Consider the following 18462-nt stretch of genomic DNA (forward strand, 5'->3'; position numbering starts at 1 on the left):
CCAGGTGCCCCAGAGGGAAGGAACAGAACAGGTCATCATCAAGTGATCCATCCCCCGTCACCCTCTCCCAGCTTCTGATAAAATAGTGTGAGCTGGCAACTCTAGGAGGCTGAAATTCTCCGCCATTCTGCATACAGTAGGTCCAGAAGCACTGGAGAGCGATAGCACGTCCACAAGGGCTGGAAGGACTGCAAACTGCTAGGCGGAGGCCTTCAGAAACCCGAGAAGGTCCTGTGACCCATACAAGGACGTCACATGGAAAAGGCACATTTTCTTTACAAGAAAACAGGTTCTCGGTGAGAAGATTGGCCAGTATGTTACAACCTATGGAATAAAGTGAAGCTGTGTGAGTTTGAACAGTTCACAGAAGGCCTGATGGGAGAACTAATTTTGTTGTGGCAAAACTGATAACAAGGGTTATTATGAGAAATAGGACCTGGCTTTGGAAAGAAGAGTGGATATTTGGAGAACTTGGGAAATCTGCTTAAGTGAAAGCATCAGCTAGCAGTGAAAGTACTGAAGTGCATCTAATTGAAAATGCATCCCAAGGCACAAAGATAGAACATAAGGGGAAACAAGTAGCAGAGAAAAGATTAGCTTGCAACAAGTGTGGAGGTGATCACAATAGCGCACAAGGGGCTGAGGTCAGGTATACAATAAAAGCAGCCCTTTTGCAAGTCTGTCACTCAAAGCATACATTACAGAGAAATCCCATCATGACGTCTAGTCCTCTGATCTAAACGTTCTGGTCACTTTGATTAAGGAGGAGAATTGCATGCTTCGCGCTGTAGTCTCTGGGTCTTAATCCACACCTTTAGCCATCTTATGGAAACTGGGAGCATTTGATCACTGTAAGTAAATGAGGCTTTCAAAATGAAGATTCTAAAATGAGATACAAGGATCACTAAATGGGAAGCACTCAGTATTAGAGTAGACAGCAACTGTTCTACTCTGAAATGTGATTGCATATAATGGCATCTTCTCATAGTTGGCTCCTTATCTGAATCAGAGCTGTATCTGCTGGCTTTCCTCACTGCAATAGTGCTGCAGACAACAGCATGGTTTTGGGAGAGGGAGGTGGGTTCAGTTCCAGCTCACTGAGCACAACGCTCCAATTGGAGATGCTTTGTTGTTGAGGATGCGTGATCCAGAAAGAGCCCACCCAGACTCAGTTTGGAGGAGCAGCAAATAGAAAAACCAAGAGCTGAGCAGAGCTGACCTGGAGCCACTGACCAAGAAGCATGGACTCCCCAGTGCCATTGACACAGAGGAAAATTCTGCTGTGAGTCATCTCTGTGAATTGTTCCCAGCCTCCCAGTGTTTTCTTGTTGGCCTTTTAGTCTCCTTTTGCTGGGCTGACGAAAGTGCAACCTGCAAGCCTGTAATGCATCTGTGACCCCTTCATTCCGCCTCTGCCTTCAGACAGCCAAGGTGTCATACTTGTTGTGGAGCTAGGAGTCCAAAGTGCCATGCGGAGGAGGTGCACCAGGGAGCATGTACTCCACTCTGTACAGGCACAGCTACCCCCATCATATGGAATGGCCATTTGGGTTTATTTCTGGGGTAGACCGCATGTACCTGAGTGTGCAACATACATTCCACCCTCAGGCTACTGGAAAGCTGCCTGTGGAACCCACAGTGTTGCAAATTTGGGATCCCTGCCCTCAGATCTTTATTCCTTTATTAACTGAAGGGCTGAATTTGGATGTCAGGTACTCATGTCACGTATCTGCATTTGTCTCGGACAAGCTGCAGTCACACAGCAGCCAATCACTGTGTGGCCAAGATTCCAAGCCAACTGTGAGTTATCAATGAGTGCTAGGGTTGACAGGTTACAGGAGTAACCATTGGTTTCAGAGTAGCAGCCGTGTTAGTCTGTATTCACAAAAAGAAAAGGAGTACTTGTGGCACCTTAGAGACTAGTAACCATGAGAACTTCAGATGGCTGATACCAATTATTTAAAAACACCCCCACACCACCACCACCCTGGACAGCCATCTTCTGTTGAGTTCAGACAGGTATTTCGAGAATCCAGGACCCCCTTTGGTGGTCTCTGGGAGCGAGAGAGCTCTGCCTCCTGGAAAGCTGACTCAGCATGATGGGAAACAGCAATCCAGCTGCAGTGTTCTGAGGGCTCACCGCAAGGCAGAAACATCTGCTGGGAACAGAGCTACATCCTCACCCTCTTCTGAGCCGCAGCAAAACCCGGAGACGTGCATGAACTCTTGCTTGGCCTGTAATAGCCAGAAGGAAGGGCTAGGACTGAAGGGAGCTGTAGCTCACGAAAGCTTATGCTCAAATAAATTTGTTAGTCTGTAAGGTGCAACAAGTACTCCTTTCCTTCCCGTGCTGTTTATATCGGCTCACTGACCCAGAGGACAAACTCAGCATGGCCTATGGAAACATGATGTCATTTTGTTGTCCCCACATTGATTTGACTACCCATGAATTGTCCGTACCTAACTGAGAGGATCCTGGAATGATGCTCGGATCCCACGGCCATGGGCTCTGCATTTGAACCAAGGAAGAAACATTCATGAATACTAGGAGCACAGGCAGCTCTAATTCAGGCTGTTTACTAATGGCCGGGGCAATCGAAATCAACAGGGTAAGAAAAGTCCTTACAGATTTTGTATATTGTGATGTTTTCTACAGAGTCTAAGCTTCTCTTCTAAAAACAAAAGTCTCTATCCCTTCTGGTTGCTGAGATACCATGGAGTATGTGAGCCAATGGCATTTGACTTCACTCCGGACTGAAAGGCAGAGGCCTTGTGTCTAGTGGTTAGCCCAGGGGGCTGTGAATGACACACAGGGTTTTTGTTCTGAGCTCGCCCAGTGACTCTGTGTGACCTTGTTCGATTCCCCTCCTGTCTCTGTGCTGCACTTTCCCTGTGTATAAAAGCAGGGCTAGTGATGGTAACAACTGACTCGGAATCTCAATGTGAGGTCCAGGTCCAGTGCTGATCTGCTGCAGAAACTGTGTGTGGAGGGGCACGTGCTTGCTCCTGGCTCCTCCTCAAGCCTGAGGGAGCAAGCTGTGGTGCATCCTGCCTCATGGAGAGCATCACAGGCCGAGTTAGCCAGCCAGGACTTTGGGAATTAGGGGATCCGTCGATGTGACTCTCAGGCATGTAGAGCACATCTGTTACCTCTGGCAGCCAGCTATCCCTTACATGGCGGACCTCAGAGCTGGTCTGGGGATGGTATCAGTGAGGAAATGTCCCTAGTACAGACATGGCCAAACAGCATCCTCTTGCTATATGAGTTCCTGGCGAATGCTGATGAGACAGTGCCAGGGAGGAAGGCACTTCACCCTGCTCCCGTTTATTGACAAGGAGCAGTAGGAATCCTGGTGTAATAACCAGTAGCCTGGACCTGAAGAGGAAGTTGAGGCATTTCAGGACACAATCAGTCCTCCAGGACTAGAGATGGCATCAGCAGAGCCAGACATTCCATTAGCCCCCCCCATCGATGTTCCCCTCCCACAGTTCTGGTGGCCAATAGTCTTGTCGATCTTCTCAGGTTGGTGGTTGATCTCACAACAAAGAGAGAATCTGGGCTTTAGTCCTGCGACAGATTCCTTGGAGACCCATCGCCCATTGTGTCAGACGAAGGCCCCTGCGGTTGGCTCCATTGCAGCCATCAGGCTCGGGAAGTTGCTGGCAGCACTACTGGATAAATATCGAGGCCCCCTTGGGCAGGAGTAGTTAGTTTGCCAGCGTGAGGCATTAGTTAGAGCCTAGCTTGGTAGGCCTTCATGCTGCACTCACCACATGCCATGGGCGCTCCTCAAGGAGGTGTCTGGGAACATTAGCAACTTGGAGCCAATCCATGGAGCTGATTGGCTGTCTATCCTGAGTCTAGGTCAATAGGCAGCAAAAGTTTATATCCTTATTGACCCTTGAAGAAAAACCAGACCAAGTAGATAACCCCATTAACTGACCTGGCAAACAGTTTATACTCTGCTGGCTTGTGTCTCAAAAGGACCCTATTGACTTATGTGCCACAGAGAGACAGATGGACAGATTACCTGTTTAATTTATTGATGATGATTTCTGAAACATGCAGATGAGAAGACGTTCCTACCCTCTGTCCAGTCCAACCCCCCATCCCCCAGAATTCAGTGATGTTCAGCGTGTCCCTTTCCATCTCCCCAAAGGACCATCCTTGTATCTCCCAAAGCAAGGTATCTGGTGGACCCAAATCCTGTGTATTAGGAGTTAGTAGCAGATGATCTGCTTTGCTAGAAATCCATCCCGAGATGGGGCCAGATGCTAAGGGAGTTCAGCTCCCTTTTAGGCTCCTAAATCAGGGCTACCTTTTCACCAGGGTTCAATGCCCAACATGTGCACACACACACATGTGCATCCACAAGTACCCACCAGAACACATATACATGCACACACATGCACACGTATACATGCGCACCCCCAAGCACACTTAAAAATGCATGCACATGCACACATACATACTTACACATGTACACATGCACGCACAGACACCTATATACAAGCGAGCATATGTGCATGTACATATGCTCACCCGAGCACATGCATGCACACACGTGTACATGCACATACACTCTCCTCAGGAGCCCTTTGAAACTCTGATCCCTTATTTAGGTTCCTCAGTGGGAGCTCTTTTGACAATCTGGCCCCGTTGTGGGACCTAGAGGGCAGCTATTGTGTCACTCTGCCTACCAGGCAGGGGCAGCCAGGCCTCCCATCATAGTGATGGGCAGGCAGGAACTTTTGGGGTGTCAGTGTCTTGCCCACGAGTAGCAGCTTTTTCCAGTCAGGCTCCTATGACAGGTGGCTTAGGGTACGTCTACACAGCGAAAGAAAACCCTCAGCAGCAAGACTGAGAGCCTCGGTCAATTGTCTTGAGCTTGCGGGGTTCGTGCTGCAGGGCTAAAAACAGCAGCGTAGCCATTCGGGCGTGGTTTGGAGTCCAGGCTCCTGAGCCCAAACGTCTATCGCAGTTGACCCAGGCTCTAAGCCTCACTGCGCAGGGTGTTTTTCGCTGTGGAGATCTGCCCTCAGACACCAGAAATCCTGGCACCCCAGCTGCTTAGCCAGTTTGGAAAGTGGCCGGGGGCGCCCCGCAGCCCTGCTGTCTGGGAAGGCACATTTGCCATGCTATCCATCTTGATTTCACATGGGCCCCCAGGGAAGGGGGGAGCGTTGCCCTTAGCAGCTCTCAGGCTAATAATCGCCTTGTTGTTTTGCAGTGCTTGAAAGTGCTCTGGGTTTGCCTTTCCATGCCCTTCCCCCTCCCTCTCCCTGCCTATTCCACCTTGTGTGTAGGAACTGGTTTTTCTTCCCGGGCTATTGTTTCTGCTGGATTGGTTACATTGCTTCGGGCCTGGCTCACGTTTCCTTTCTCACGCTTTTTTTTTTTTTTTTGTAATTCCCATTTTCTACTGCAGCTTCTGTTTAAGTCTCACTAGAAAAAGCAGCATTTGAAACACACCTAAGGATCCTAGCACTCGGGATGGGTGAGGTGCCATGCTCTGCCATCACACAAGACCTGAAGATGAATGGTTACAGGGCCACCAAACTGCAAGCCATAAAGATCAAAAAATTGGCTTTAAAACTGAGAGAGTCATAACAATAATAAATGTTGGGTTCCTTGTTTGCCTTCTCCGTATTAGTGGTAGGAGCCATATTTAGAGGAGCCCCAGGACAGGTCTGGCACAAACACAGAACAAAAAGACAGTCCCTGCCTCGAAGAGCTGACAATCTGAGTAATCTTCTGGAGTTTGAGCCTTTAGGCCAGGGCTTCTCAAACTGGGGGTCGCAGAGTTATCACATGGGGGGGTCGCAAGCTGTCAGCCTCCACCCCAAACCATGCTTCATTCCAGCATTTGTAATAGTGTTAAATATTTTTTAAAAAGAGTTTTTAATTCATAACAGGGGTCACACTCAGAGGCTTGCTGTATGAAAGTGGTCACCAATACAAATGTTTGAGAACCACTGCTTTAGGCTTTATGTTACTGTGTTCAGGAATCAGGGGGTTGCCTAAACTTTGCCTAGCCAGGAGCCATCTTAACCACTTGCCAGGATCCAGTGGCTGCACTTAATTTGCCCAGCAGCTGTCCTCATCTTGGCTACAGCCTATGAAGCCTGTAAGTCCCAGCATGTCTTGCTTTCTCTGGCTCCTATCTATGGCCACACCTCCTAACAAAGATGAGGGCTATGAGGGCGGCTGTAGACTGCACTGTTGGAATACAAAAAGAAAAGGAGTACTTGTGGCACCTTAGAGACTAACAAATTTATTAGAGCATAAGCTTTCGTGAGCTACAGCTCACTTCATCGGATGCTGTAGCTCACGAAAGCTTATGCTCTAATAAATTTGTTAGTCTCTAAGGTGCCACAAGTACTCCTTTTCTTTTTGCGAATACAGACTAACACGGCTGCTACTCTGAAACCTGTTGGAATACAGTGGCTCGTGTTTTGGGCCACCCCTATGTTGTAGTGAAGGGCTCTGAGCATTGCTGGGGGCATGCCAGAGCCGAGCCATAGAGACTTCTGACTGGGGGTGCAGAAGGACAGAGATAGCAGGTTCTGGCTGTTAGACTCCAGTGCCGATGTACCCAGGCTAATCCAAGGCCTGACTTGTGTATTGTTGTACGCTCCTCTTCCTTGTCTGGAAGGATCTTCAGTTTGCTCTTTGTTTGCTGCCTGATTCCCTATTGCCCTGCATCTTGCACAGTCATTCACACCAGTTTAAAGTGTGTGTGAAATGCACCCAGTCTGATCATAGAATCATAGAATATCAGGGTTGGAAGGGACCTCAGAAGGTATCTAGTCCAACCCCCTGTTCAAAGCAGGACCAATCCCCAGCTAGCTAAATCATCCCAGCCAGGGCTTTGTCAAGCCTGACCTTAAAAACTTCTAAGGAAGGAAATTCCACCACCTCCCTAGGTAACGCATTCCAGTGTTTCACTACTCTCCTAGTGAAAGTTTTTCCTAATATCCAACCTAAACCTCCCCCACTGCAACTTGAGACCATTACTCCTTGTTCTGTCATCTGCTACCACTGAGAACAGTCTAGAAGAACATCTAGAACATCCTCTTTGGAACCCCCTTTCAGGTAGTTGAAAGCAGCTATCAAATCCCCCCTTGTTCTTCTCTTCCACAGACTAAACAATCCCAGTTCCCTCAGCCTCTCCTCAGAAGTCATGTGTTCCAGTCCCCTAATCATTTTTGTTGCCCTTCGCTGGATGTTTTCCAATTTTTTCACATCCTTCTTGTAGTGTGGGGCCCAAAACTGGACACAGTACTCCAGATGAGGCCTCACCAATGTTGAATAGAGGGGAACGATCACACCCCTCAATCTGCTGGCAATGCCCCTACTAATGTCACACCAGAAATCATGGTGGGAGGGGGACACGCCCAAGTTAGCGATGCCTAGGAACCAAGCTCCTGCTGGCTTGATATGGAAAGGTAAGCTTGGAGCAAACACACAGCAGCGGGCAGTGATCAGCTGGGATCCAACTCAGATGTGTGGGGCAGAGCGTCCCCTCAGGATTCCGTATTGCACCGTACAGGAACATGTGTTCCCAGCTTAAGACAACAACTGAAACATGATCCCTCCCCTCCCAACCCCCCAGCGCCTGCTTGTGCCCCTCAACACACTGCTGCCCCTTCCAGACAGGTCACTGCACCAGTGGGGACTCGGCTATAATGAGTCAGGTTGAAAGGGAGCCGGGCCCTTCTGGCCTGCCTCAGTCACATCCATAGCATTGGGGGTGGGGCAAGCAGGTGCTTGGGAGGAAGAAGTGATGTGGGGGTGTGGCCTTGGGAAGATGGGGTGGCATGAGGGTGGGGCTTTGGGGGAAGGGGCAGTGTGATGGCAGGGCATTGGGGGGAAGGGGCAATGCTGGGACGGGGCCATGATTCAGGCTCTCGTGGCCCCCCCACTTTTCAGGAAATGAAGGCTTTTGCCAACAGAGGGGCTGGCTTTTGGTACTGTCAGATACAGAGTCTGTTACGCGGTAATCAGAAATGTACCTGCTGCATGGAAGTTCCAGCTTTGTGCCGATCGTGTTTTGTGTTACTTGATGAATGAGATACAGTGTGAAGGGGGAGGCCATCGTTCCATGTCGGTGCGTGCTTTGGAGGGCAGAGTTAAGGGTGACCATTCGGTCTACATGTTTTGAATGAGCTGATATCTCAGAGCTTGATTTCGTGACCTGACACTCGCAGTGGTGCCGCTGCATAAGCACACGCGCCGTCGGGTTTGTATGAATTATTGCACCGAGCACGACAAAACCGGGTCTTTCTCCGCGTAAAACCCCACAGCTTTGCAGCTGCCCAGGAGGAACAATTATTGTGCTCAGAGTTTCTGTCTTGCTGCCCCCAGCATGCCCCCTGCGTGCCCTTGCTGCCCCCCGCGTGTCCCCTTGCTGCCCCCCCACGTGTCCCCTTGCCGCCCCCATGTGCCCCCTGTGTGCCCCCTTGCTGCCCTCTACGTGCCCTATTGCTGCCCCCAGCGTGCCCCTCGTGTGCCCCCTTGCTGCCCCCGCGTGCCCTTTTGCTGCCCCCTGTATGCCCCCAGCTTGCCCCTCGTGTGCCCCCTTACTGCCCCCTCATGCCCTCTTGCTGCCCCACGTGTGCCCCCTTGCCGCCCCCTTGCTGCCCCCAGAGTGCCCCCTTGCTGCCCCCAGTGTGCCTCCTTGGTGCCCCCAGAGTGCCCCCTTGATGCCTTCTTGGTGTCCCCAGCATGCCTGTCTTGGTGCCCCCTTGCTGCCCCCTTGGTGCCCCCAGCGTGCCCCCTTGGTGCCTTCTTGGTGCCCCCAGCATGCCCCCTTGGTGCCCCCTTCTTGGCCTTTGGTCTCAGTGAGCTCTGCAGAGCAAGCCAACCTCAATGGCTTTCACTAGAGCTTAGGTTGTGTTTCAGGTTTCTGGACACAGCGTTTCCAGTTGGAGCAGAGGGGAAGAACCCTGATTTTTGTCACACATGAATAACTCTAAAGCTCCTGGGTCAATTTTAGCTCAAACGTATTAAAAAGAAGCAACAAATCCAAATTCACCAAGCCTGGACATCTTCAGTCCAAAAAGAACAGACTCCTGTATTCAGAGGGAGGGGGGTAGCTAGCTAGATACAGCTCGGCATGTTCAAGAGTCACAGTCATTAGATACATGACCGAGCCCGAGCCCTGGAATGTTAACCCTTCTTCTGCCCTGCTGTACCAGCAAGGAAACCATCATGCTTTTTTAAGGTGGTCCTGCTGCTGTCAGTCACATGAATGGTCAGGAGCAGACTTGTGTGTTTCACGTTTCCAGCGTTTGATGGTGTCACGTTGCACATTCACACACACAGAAAAGGTCCATCCTGTTCTGGGAGGTGTATGGCATCACGAAGATGCTCTCAGCCAGGCATGAATACGACGTGCTGAGCTGGTGCAAGGCATGTTTTATTTATGGACAGGGTGCAACTAGGTGCAGCAGGAATGAGAATGGAAATGGGCTGGTTTCTTTTTCTCTAACCAAGTACAGAGCAAGATGTTCCTACAGTTGGCTGAGACCAGCCCCTCATTCACCCTCCTGGTTTCCTCATAATGATTCATAGATTCATAGATACTAAGGTCAGAAGGGACCATTCTGATCATCTAGTCCGACCTCCTGCACAGCGCAGGCCACAGAATCTCACCCACCCACTCCTATGAAAAACCTCACCTATGTCTGAGCTATTGAAGTCCTTAAATCATGGTTTAAAGACTTCAAGGAGCAGAGAAGCCTCCCTCAAGTCAACCATGCCCCATGCTACAGAGGAAGGCGAAAAACCTCCAGGGCCTCTCCAATCTGCCCTGGAGGAAAATTCCTTCCTGACCCCAAATATGGCGATCAGCTAAACCCTGAGCATATGGGCAAGATTCACCAGCCAGATACTACAGAAAATTCTTTCCTGGGTAACTCAGATCCCATCCATCTAATATCCCATCTCAGGGGATTAGTCCTATTTACCCTGAATATTTAAAGATCAATTAATTACCAAAATCCCATTATCCCATCATACCATCTCCTCCATAAACTTATCAAGTAGAATCTTAAAACTAGATAGATCTTTTGCCCCCACTGCTTCCCTTGGAAGGCTATTCCAAAACTTCATTCCTCTGATGGTTACAAACCTTCATCTAATTTCAAGTCTAAACTTCCTGGTGGCCAGTTTATACCCATTTGTTCTTGTGTCCACATTGGTACTGAGCTTAAATAATTCCTCTCCCTCTCCGGTATTTATCCCTCTGATATATTTAGAGAGAGCAATCCTATCTCCCCTCAACCTTCTTTTAGTTAGGCTAAACAAGCCAAGCTCCTTAAGTCTCCTTTCATAAGACAAGTTTTCCATTCCTCAGATCATCCTAGTAGCCCTTCTCTGTACCTGCTCCAGTTTGAATTCATCCTTTTTAAACACGGGAGACCAGAACTGCACCAGTATTTCAGGTGAGGTCTCCACCAGTGCCTGTATAACGGTACTAAAACCTCCTTATTCTACTGGAAATGGCCTCTCCTGATGCATCCCAAACCCGCATAGCTTTTTTTCACAGCCATATCACATTGGCAGCTCATGTCATCCTATGATCAACAATACTCCAAGGTCTTCGCCTCTTCCATACTTCTAATTGATGCGTCCCCCATCTTAGAACTAAAATTTTCTTATTAATCCTTAAATGCATAACCTTACACTTCTCACTATTAAATGTCATACTATTACTATTACTCCAGTTTACAAGGTCATCCAGATCCTCCTGTATAATATCCCGATCCTTCTCTGAATTGGCAATACCTCCCAGCTTTGTATCATCTGCAAACTTTATTAGCACACTCCCACTTTTTGTGCCAAGGTCAGTAATAAAAAGATTAAATAAGATTGGTCCCAAAACTGATCCATGAGGAACTCCACTGGTAACCTCCCTCCAACCTGACAGTTCGCCTTTCAGTAGGACCCGTTGCAGTCTCCCCTTTAACCAATTCCTTATCCACCTTTTGATGTTCATATTGATCCCCATCTTCTCTAGTTTAACTAATAATTCCCCATGAGGCACGGTATCAAACGCCTTACTGAAATCTAGGTAAATTAGACCAACTGCATTTCCTTTATCTAAAAAATGTTACTTTTTCAAAAAAGGATGGACCATCCACAGCTAAAACTGGGCATGCTACTATCTGAACTAAAGCTTGGATGATGCTAGGCAACACTCTCTTTCTTTATTGTTTGTGTTCCCATAGCCCCATAGAAGCCCCAGCTATCATGGACCAGGACCCTACTGTGCTAGGCGCTGTGCAAACAGTGCTCCCGCTGCAGCGTTTGCTGGGCTCTGCAGTTAAGGTTGTGTTAGGGCTTCTGCAGACCCAGCTTTCTAAAAGGGTTTAGACTACAGCTGTTCTTCATATGTTCTGATTTGGACCAAACTGTAGCGGGCAAGATGTCAGGATGAATGCATGTTTGGATGCTTATTGGTTTGGCTGCTTATTGGTGCGCAGAAGGAGAACAGAAAAATAAAGATATGCAGTTTGAGATCTGTGTTAATTAAATTCTGCATATGATTTTAGTGCAAGATAGGGACAGTCTCATTGACATGAAACCCTTCATGTCAGTGAGACTAAGCCCAGGAAGTTCAGTTTTATATGCCCAAGGCAATGTAGTATTAAGGCAGTAGAATGAGAGCGGCCCAGTGATCAGTGAGTTGCACTGCTGTGTACAAGGTTTGCGGGATGGCATATACTGTCTATACAAAGAAATGGAAATGTACTGCATGCCATTGCCATGGATCTGGTTCTGGAGGGTTAAATGCTTCATTGCTGGATGTGCCAGGCATGTGAGACAAAGCCCTGTGTGCCAGGTTCAGTGATACATTCTGTTCTGAGCTCAGTGGATCATCCATGGATTGCAGTGTTGCATCATTGGTGGTGGGGGGTGCACATGCTGGGGATGTTGTGGAAGGATGTCCAGTGCATGCAAGTGTGTCATGCTTCACAGGCTGTAGATGAGTGTCGGCACTTTACCCTTGGTTGGGGTGTTCTGTGGGTCTGGGTGTGGGTGGCATGCACAGTGAACCCATGAATGTGCTACACATGGGGGATGCATGCAGCAGGTGCATGCTGGGAATGGGTATGTGTGGCGAGTGCATGCTGTTGTGTGTACGTGATGCACACTGAGGAATTGGGTGTGTGTCACAGCGTAACTGGCCCCAGTAAATGAAGTGCAGTAGGTCCAGCTCTCCTGTGCCAGAGCTGCCACGTCCTCTCCCAGCTAGTCGGTTAAGAGGGTGTGGCAGCACCTTGGAGCTACGAAGGATCAGTGAAGACAAGACCTGGTAGAGGAGAGACTTGGTGAACTAGAGGCCGGGGGAGGTTCCAGTACATCAGAGCAGACTGGTTCAGCCAGGAAGGCAGGTGAAAGCTGCCAGAGACCAGGGAACTGGAGGAGTTCTGGAAGGAAGCAGAAGGTGGTTCCTGGAGGAAGGCTGAAGGCAGGTAGGCAGCAAGAGGGCCTTGCCTGCTGGCTGTAAGCTGGAGAGCTGTTGCCAAGAGCCAAAGAGGGCTGCAGGCAATGAGGAGCTTGCCCACTGCCATCTCCAGGAGTCAGAGAGCTGGACCCAGGGGAACAGCGAGAGGTCCAGGGATGCTCCAAGCAAAGAGGCTTTGGGGCTCACACTGGGAAGAGTGAGACTGCACTTCAGCTGAAAGGGCTGGGATGGCTGTACTGGTATCAGGGCTGGGGAGGACTGACAGCAAGTCCAGATGTGGCCAAGGCGCTGGTGCCATTAAGAGACGAGATGACTGGCGTTTTAGTGGCTGCCTGCACTGGAGTGAGGAATGGACTGCAGGGTTGGGACTTTCGGTATGGACTATTTGGGCTATGCTGTTGTAATAAACCAGCCCTAAGGAGGGGTAGTAATGAGACAAGAAAGCCGGAGAGGAAAAAGTGAAGCAGGTGTGCGTGTCATGTGACAGCCCAGAGCAGGAGGGTGTGCCAAGCAGGGCTGCCCCATGACAGTGTGTATCCCAGGCTGTGTGCACACTCAGCAAGTGTCTGAGCATGACAAGCTAGGGACAGTTGTGTGGGTGTCATGTATCCAGAGCATGCAAAAAGCTTTGCATTCCTCAAAGAACTCAGTACCATTCTCCAGGCCCAGAGTATTTCCCATACCCTCTGAGCAATGTAACATCACTATGGTCATTGAAAGCAAAGTTCCTTCATGTATTTCTAAAACTCCCAGAATAAAGCTCACGAATGACAATGGCATGGCCTGTGCTAGCTGACTGGGGGATCCAAGTAGCTGCTCCGAGTGTCTCCTGTAGCACACTCAGATAGACCTAGAATAACCAATTTATGATGGAATTGATATCTTATTGGTAGGTACCAACAACTTTGTAAATGAGTGAAACAGCTGCCTTGGCTACTGGATTCTTAGAGCACAGCTGACTTGGGCAGCAACCACTATAGACCCTGATCTTGCAAGGTGCTGAGCACTTTTTTGGGGGGGATGCCCAAACTCTGAACTCCCTTTGACATCATTTCAGTTCTGTTCCACCTGGGTTCTTACACATGTCCATTCCCTGGGTGTCTGAGCACCTCGGGGAGTTGTAGGTCCCAGAATATGCTCAGCACCTCACAGGATCAGGCCTGTTGCTATTAACCTCTTGATATGGGCAGCCGTAAGAAAATGCCTGTATAAGCAGGAGGAGATGTCTTCAAAGGAGTAATTCCTCAGAGTGCTGAAAATAAAACACAGCTGGAGATAGTACCTTATAAAGTCACCCAATATGTCTTGCTTTCAATTCTGGCCAGTTTGACTCTGACCCATGGATGACCTACCTCCAGCTGTATCTCCCAATCTTGTCATCACAGAACCTCCGCTAATCTGCTCCATTTGAATGCACTGTGGTTCTTGTTTCATGCTCCCAAACAAATGAGACCCTTAACAATCAGGTGAGTCTCTCCCACTGCAATGTAAATGAGACTAATTAAAGACATTCCTTATGTTTGATTTCCCACACCTTTTACCTCCAAGGGGAATAGAAACATCATGTTTCAACTCTGTATTTCATGGTAGCTGGAGTGGGTCACTCACAATAGGAGTATTTGGCTGATATAAGTTGAAACACTTTCTTATGCATGAGAAACCTTCCAGAAACTATGACTAATAGTGAAGAGGGAGCAGAGAAAGCAGTGGGAATGCTGTATTGTCATGGGCTGTGATCCCACAAAGTTTACCAGCTGAGCGGGTTGGGCTAGCTCAGTACTTGCATGAGAGACCTCTAAGGAACGCCTGGGTGCCCATGGGGGAAGTGATGCTGATGAATCAATAAATAGCGTACCACTGCCCCGACACGACTCCCATTTCCCCAGTGACAGGCAGAGACCTGCCTCTTACGGTCATAACAATACCATCGTTCCTTGAACAAATAGGGATGTTAGTCCTGGCCAAATTCCAGCTTAGGACATCACATTCTGCCTCCCTAAATTCCCCCTGCAGATTTAATTTAGGACTAAGGGACCGCCTTGGTCACTGAATCATGGCCCTTACTCTCACAGGCCACCCCGTTATATAATCAAACAGGATACAGTGCTCATCAGCGTTTGTTCACAATGGGTCACTTGAGCTGTTGTGTGCTGTCAAATCTTTGCTGCTTTACTGGGGTGGGCTGGCAGAGCCTTGCGTGTGATCACTGATTAGTCAGGCATAGACTGTAGGTGTAGAGCACCTTGGGATCCTTCAGGGGATAGAGGATGGCAAGATGTAAGTTCATTTAAAAGCAACAAGAGAAAACGAGCAAAGAGCATCCCATCTCTTCACTGCCCCACCACCGCCTACACTGGGATGGTATTAAATCTTCCCTGGGTGCCACACGTTGACATCAGCTGTAGAATTCCTGGCTACCAGGATGTCAGTAGCTCAGGATAAAAGTTGCCTATTGCAAAGGGAAAATAGAAACGTCTCAGGATGCTCAAAAATGTGTTGTTCTCTGAAACCATGTCTGAGTGTTGACCATTCCCTCCGAGGGAAGGAGCGGCTGTCCATAGGCTGACTCTCCCTCCTCTGCACTTGCAGACGCCATTTACACTGGTGTAAATGACACCACAAGGTGCATGATGGCAGCAGAGAATGAGACCCAGTGAGCTTATGAGAACAAGATGGGATTGTCTGGGGGTCAGAACTGTGTATGTCACAAGGAGGAGCTGGAAACTTGGGAAAAGAGTGATGGGAAATATAAATATATACAAAGGTACACACACACACACACACACACTTTCATACACCGACTGACACTAGCAAACATTCTTGCATACACACAGGAGCTGGGCAAACCAATACAGATCAAATAAAACCAGGCACAAACCTTCAACCCAAACTGAGACCAAACCAAAACACAAACCTTTATTTGAAATTTGTAAAATCTCATTACCCTTTTTTTTACTTTTAATTTTTCTTCATGTCTTTGGACTTCCTGCTTTTGGGCAGGAGCAGAAGTACCAAACTCTCAAGAGAAACCTTTGTTCTCCCTGTATTGCCTCTGGTGGTGGAGGACAGTTTGATCTGATGAGCCATTGGGATGAGGGAACTTAGCCAAGCTTTTCAGGTTCATTTCATTTCCATTCTGGTGAATTTTCTAATCTGGATGCACAACTGAGTTAAGATTTTGGATGCCCGGGACCCTGTGTTTAACAACAGGCTCATTGATTGTAACAGCAGAAATGAGACCCGCAATCTGCATTCATAAGGGAGTGGCCCTTTCCCAGTATCACTCCAGCAGGTGACCCCTGGCTCAACCATGCAGTGCTGATGGGGAAGGAACGGAGTGGAGGAGATGGGGACGTGATTAGGGAACGAGAGATGCTGAGTAAAAGACGCCCATTGTGTTGCGCTGACATCAGGCGCTACTAGGAGTTAACTCGTTGCACTTGACTTATTTGACATTTACAATTTCTTTTGACCTACCGAGGGTTTCCCCAAGCCAGAAAGTCCCAGGGGCACAAGCAGGTGACACTTCACCGGTGTAGATCCAGCCAAGCCAGTTCTCACATTCAACTCGCAGTCCATATAATGGCTTAAACAGGCAGCATAAGGTTCACATTGTTCCATTTAACTACAGAAATAATGAAACAACCTCTGCTGTCATGGGGCCAAAGAGAGGTGGATTTTCTTTTGGACATTATTACAGCTACCTAAATTATTGTGTTCAAAGCCTAAATCATCACAGAATCATAGAATATCAGGGTTGGAAGGGACCTCAGGAGATCATTTAGTTCGACTCCCTGCTCAAAGCAGGACCAATCCCCTGATTTAGTACTAGATTGATAATTTTGTACTAGGTTGATGGGTCTCCTAGGACTACCAAGGGTGGGCAGATAAAGGGCTGAGCAAAAATGGTTTAATCAAAATATGAACCACCAGAACCTTCACCTAAATATGAACCAACCAACCCCCAGAACTTCAGCCAAGCTCACCCTGGCTCCTGGGAGCTTTGTAGAATTCCAGAAAGTTTGATTGTTAAAGTTGTGTCTTGTAAGTTTTTCATTAAGCTTCTCAGCTTCCTGGTTGGAGCTGGGATGGAAGCCCAAATAGTGGAGCTGTTCCCCCTGTGAGTCTGAGAGGAGCTGGAGAGGTCACTGAAACTGTCAGGATTCCAGCTCAGAGCATCAAAAGCTTGGCGCCCTTTGAGGTTTCCTCTGTCACTGGCTCAGCATTTAGCTCTGGGAAGGGAAGAATGTCATCTGTGGTTTGCATTACCTTTCCTATCTGAAATAACCTACGTGTCAATTCCCCACCCAGGTGGGAGAGAGAAGGTAGGTATCGTTCTGCACAAACAGGATCCAGAAGAGCCAGTACTAAACCAGCTCCCCAGTTGGTCCTGCCATTCCAGAGGCGTTCTCACCTGCATTCTTCTCCCTGTCCAATATACACAGAGAAAATCTGACCATCAGGGGTGTTTCTCCTGGCTCCGTTTGGCTCATTAATTCCTTTGAACTGTGTCATATTCAATATGCACTAAACAGGGCAGTCCCAGGATTCAGCTCTGTGTGAGTCTGCTCAGATTTCTGAAGATATCTAGTTTGCAGTTGGCATGCTTGCAACTTGATCCCTGTCCTTACAGATTTCAGGGAGCTCACAGTAGTGATACTGGACAGAGGTCTTAAAGAACCTCTGACATGCCTCAGCCAGCCTAGGCAAAGACACTAACCACGTGACATGGCCAGATCCTCACTGAGTCTGTAAGATAGCTGGGTAGAAATAGCCACTCCTCCTGCATGATTCACTCCGTGGTGTCACAATCCAGCATTGGTCACATCACATTCACCAGCACCTCAGTGTCGTAAACACTGAGTTGTGACAGTGGAGCAAGCCGGTCAGGAGAAGCAGGTTTTGTTGAAAAAGGGAGAGTTTCTACAGGAGGACGCTGAAAGGCTGTGGTGGGGCAGAGGGGAAGCTGTAAGTCAGAGTGGGAGTATGGAAGGCTTTAGGAGGCAGGAGAGAACTAGCCATTGCCCCATTAGGACATGTGTCCCTAGCCTGCTCCACTCCACTCCCCTCCTCTCCCATCTCTCCTTCCCATTAAATGCATCCCAATCTGAGGGTTCTGCTGCAAGAACACTCCCACACCCCTAATCCTAGAAAATAGTACTGCTGTTCAGGACCAGGATGGGGAACAGGGCTGTAGCTAATAGAAACAGCAGGGAGACTTAGGGGGCAGAGCATAGGTTCACCTGAGCTGGATTTGGACTTAGACACTGGGACTAACCCCATGATTCCTTCAGGAAGTGCCCGTGGGATCTGGAATGGGGACAAGTGGCCAGGACAGCAATTTTCCATTTCAGCCAAAAGATGTGGCGCAAGCAATCCTGTAACGTCATAGAATCATGAACGAGTCAGGCTGGAAGGGACCTTCAGTAGCCATCTAGTCCAGCCCACTGTGCTCAGGCAGGACCTAATAAACATAGACCCTCCCTGACAGGTGTTTGTCCCAACTGTTCTTAAAAACCTCCAATGATGAGGATTCCAGCACCACCATTGGAAGCCTGTTCCAGAGCTTAACTCCCTAATAGAAAGTTTTTCCTAATATTTAAGTTAAATCTCCTTACCACAGATTAAACCCATTACTTCTTATCCTACCTTCAGTGGACATGTAGAACAATTAATCACTGTCCTCTTTATAGCAACCCTTGAAGACAGTTCTCAGGCCCCCCGTCAATCTTCTCTTCTCAAGACTAAACAGGTCCAGTTTCTTTAGCCTTTCCTCAGAAGGCAGGCTTTCTAAACCTTTCATAGTTTTTGTTGGACTCTCTTCATTTGTCCACATCTTTTTTAAATTTGGTACTCAGAATTGGACACCGCATTCTAGCTGAGGTCTCACCAGTGCTGAGTAGAGCAGGACAGTTACCTCCTGTTAATACATCCATAATGAGATTAGCCTTTTTTGCAACTGCATCACATTGTTGACTCTCATTGA

The 18462-nt window shown here is 48.4% G+C and overlaps 1 protein-coding gene across 9 annotated transcripts in view; it reads left to right on the plus strand.

Annotated features, from left to right (window-relative positions):
* Window positions 1-18462, plus strand: part of EXD3 (exonuclease 3'-5' domain containing 3) — a 585677-nt gene that overhangs the window by 535357 nt on the left and 31858 nt on the right. The gene's annotated exons all lie outside the window — the stretch shown is intronic.

The sequence above is a fragment of the Dermochelys coriacea genome, chromosome 16 (assembly GCF_009764565.3).
Source record: "Dermochelys coriacea isolate rDerCor1 chromosome 16, rDerCor1.pri.v4, whole genome shotgun sequence".
In the NCBI taxonomy this organism is placed as follows: Eukaryota; Metazoa; Chordata; order Testudines; family Dermochelyidae; genus Dermochelys; species Dermochelys coriacea.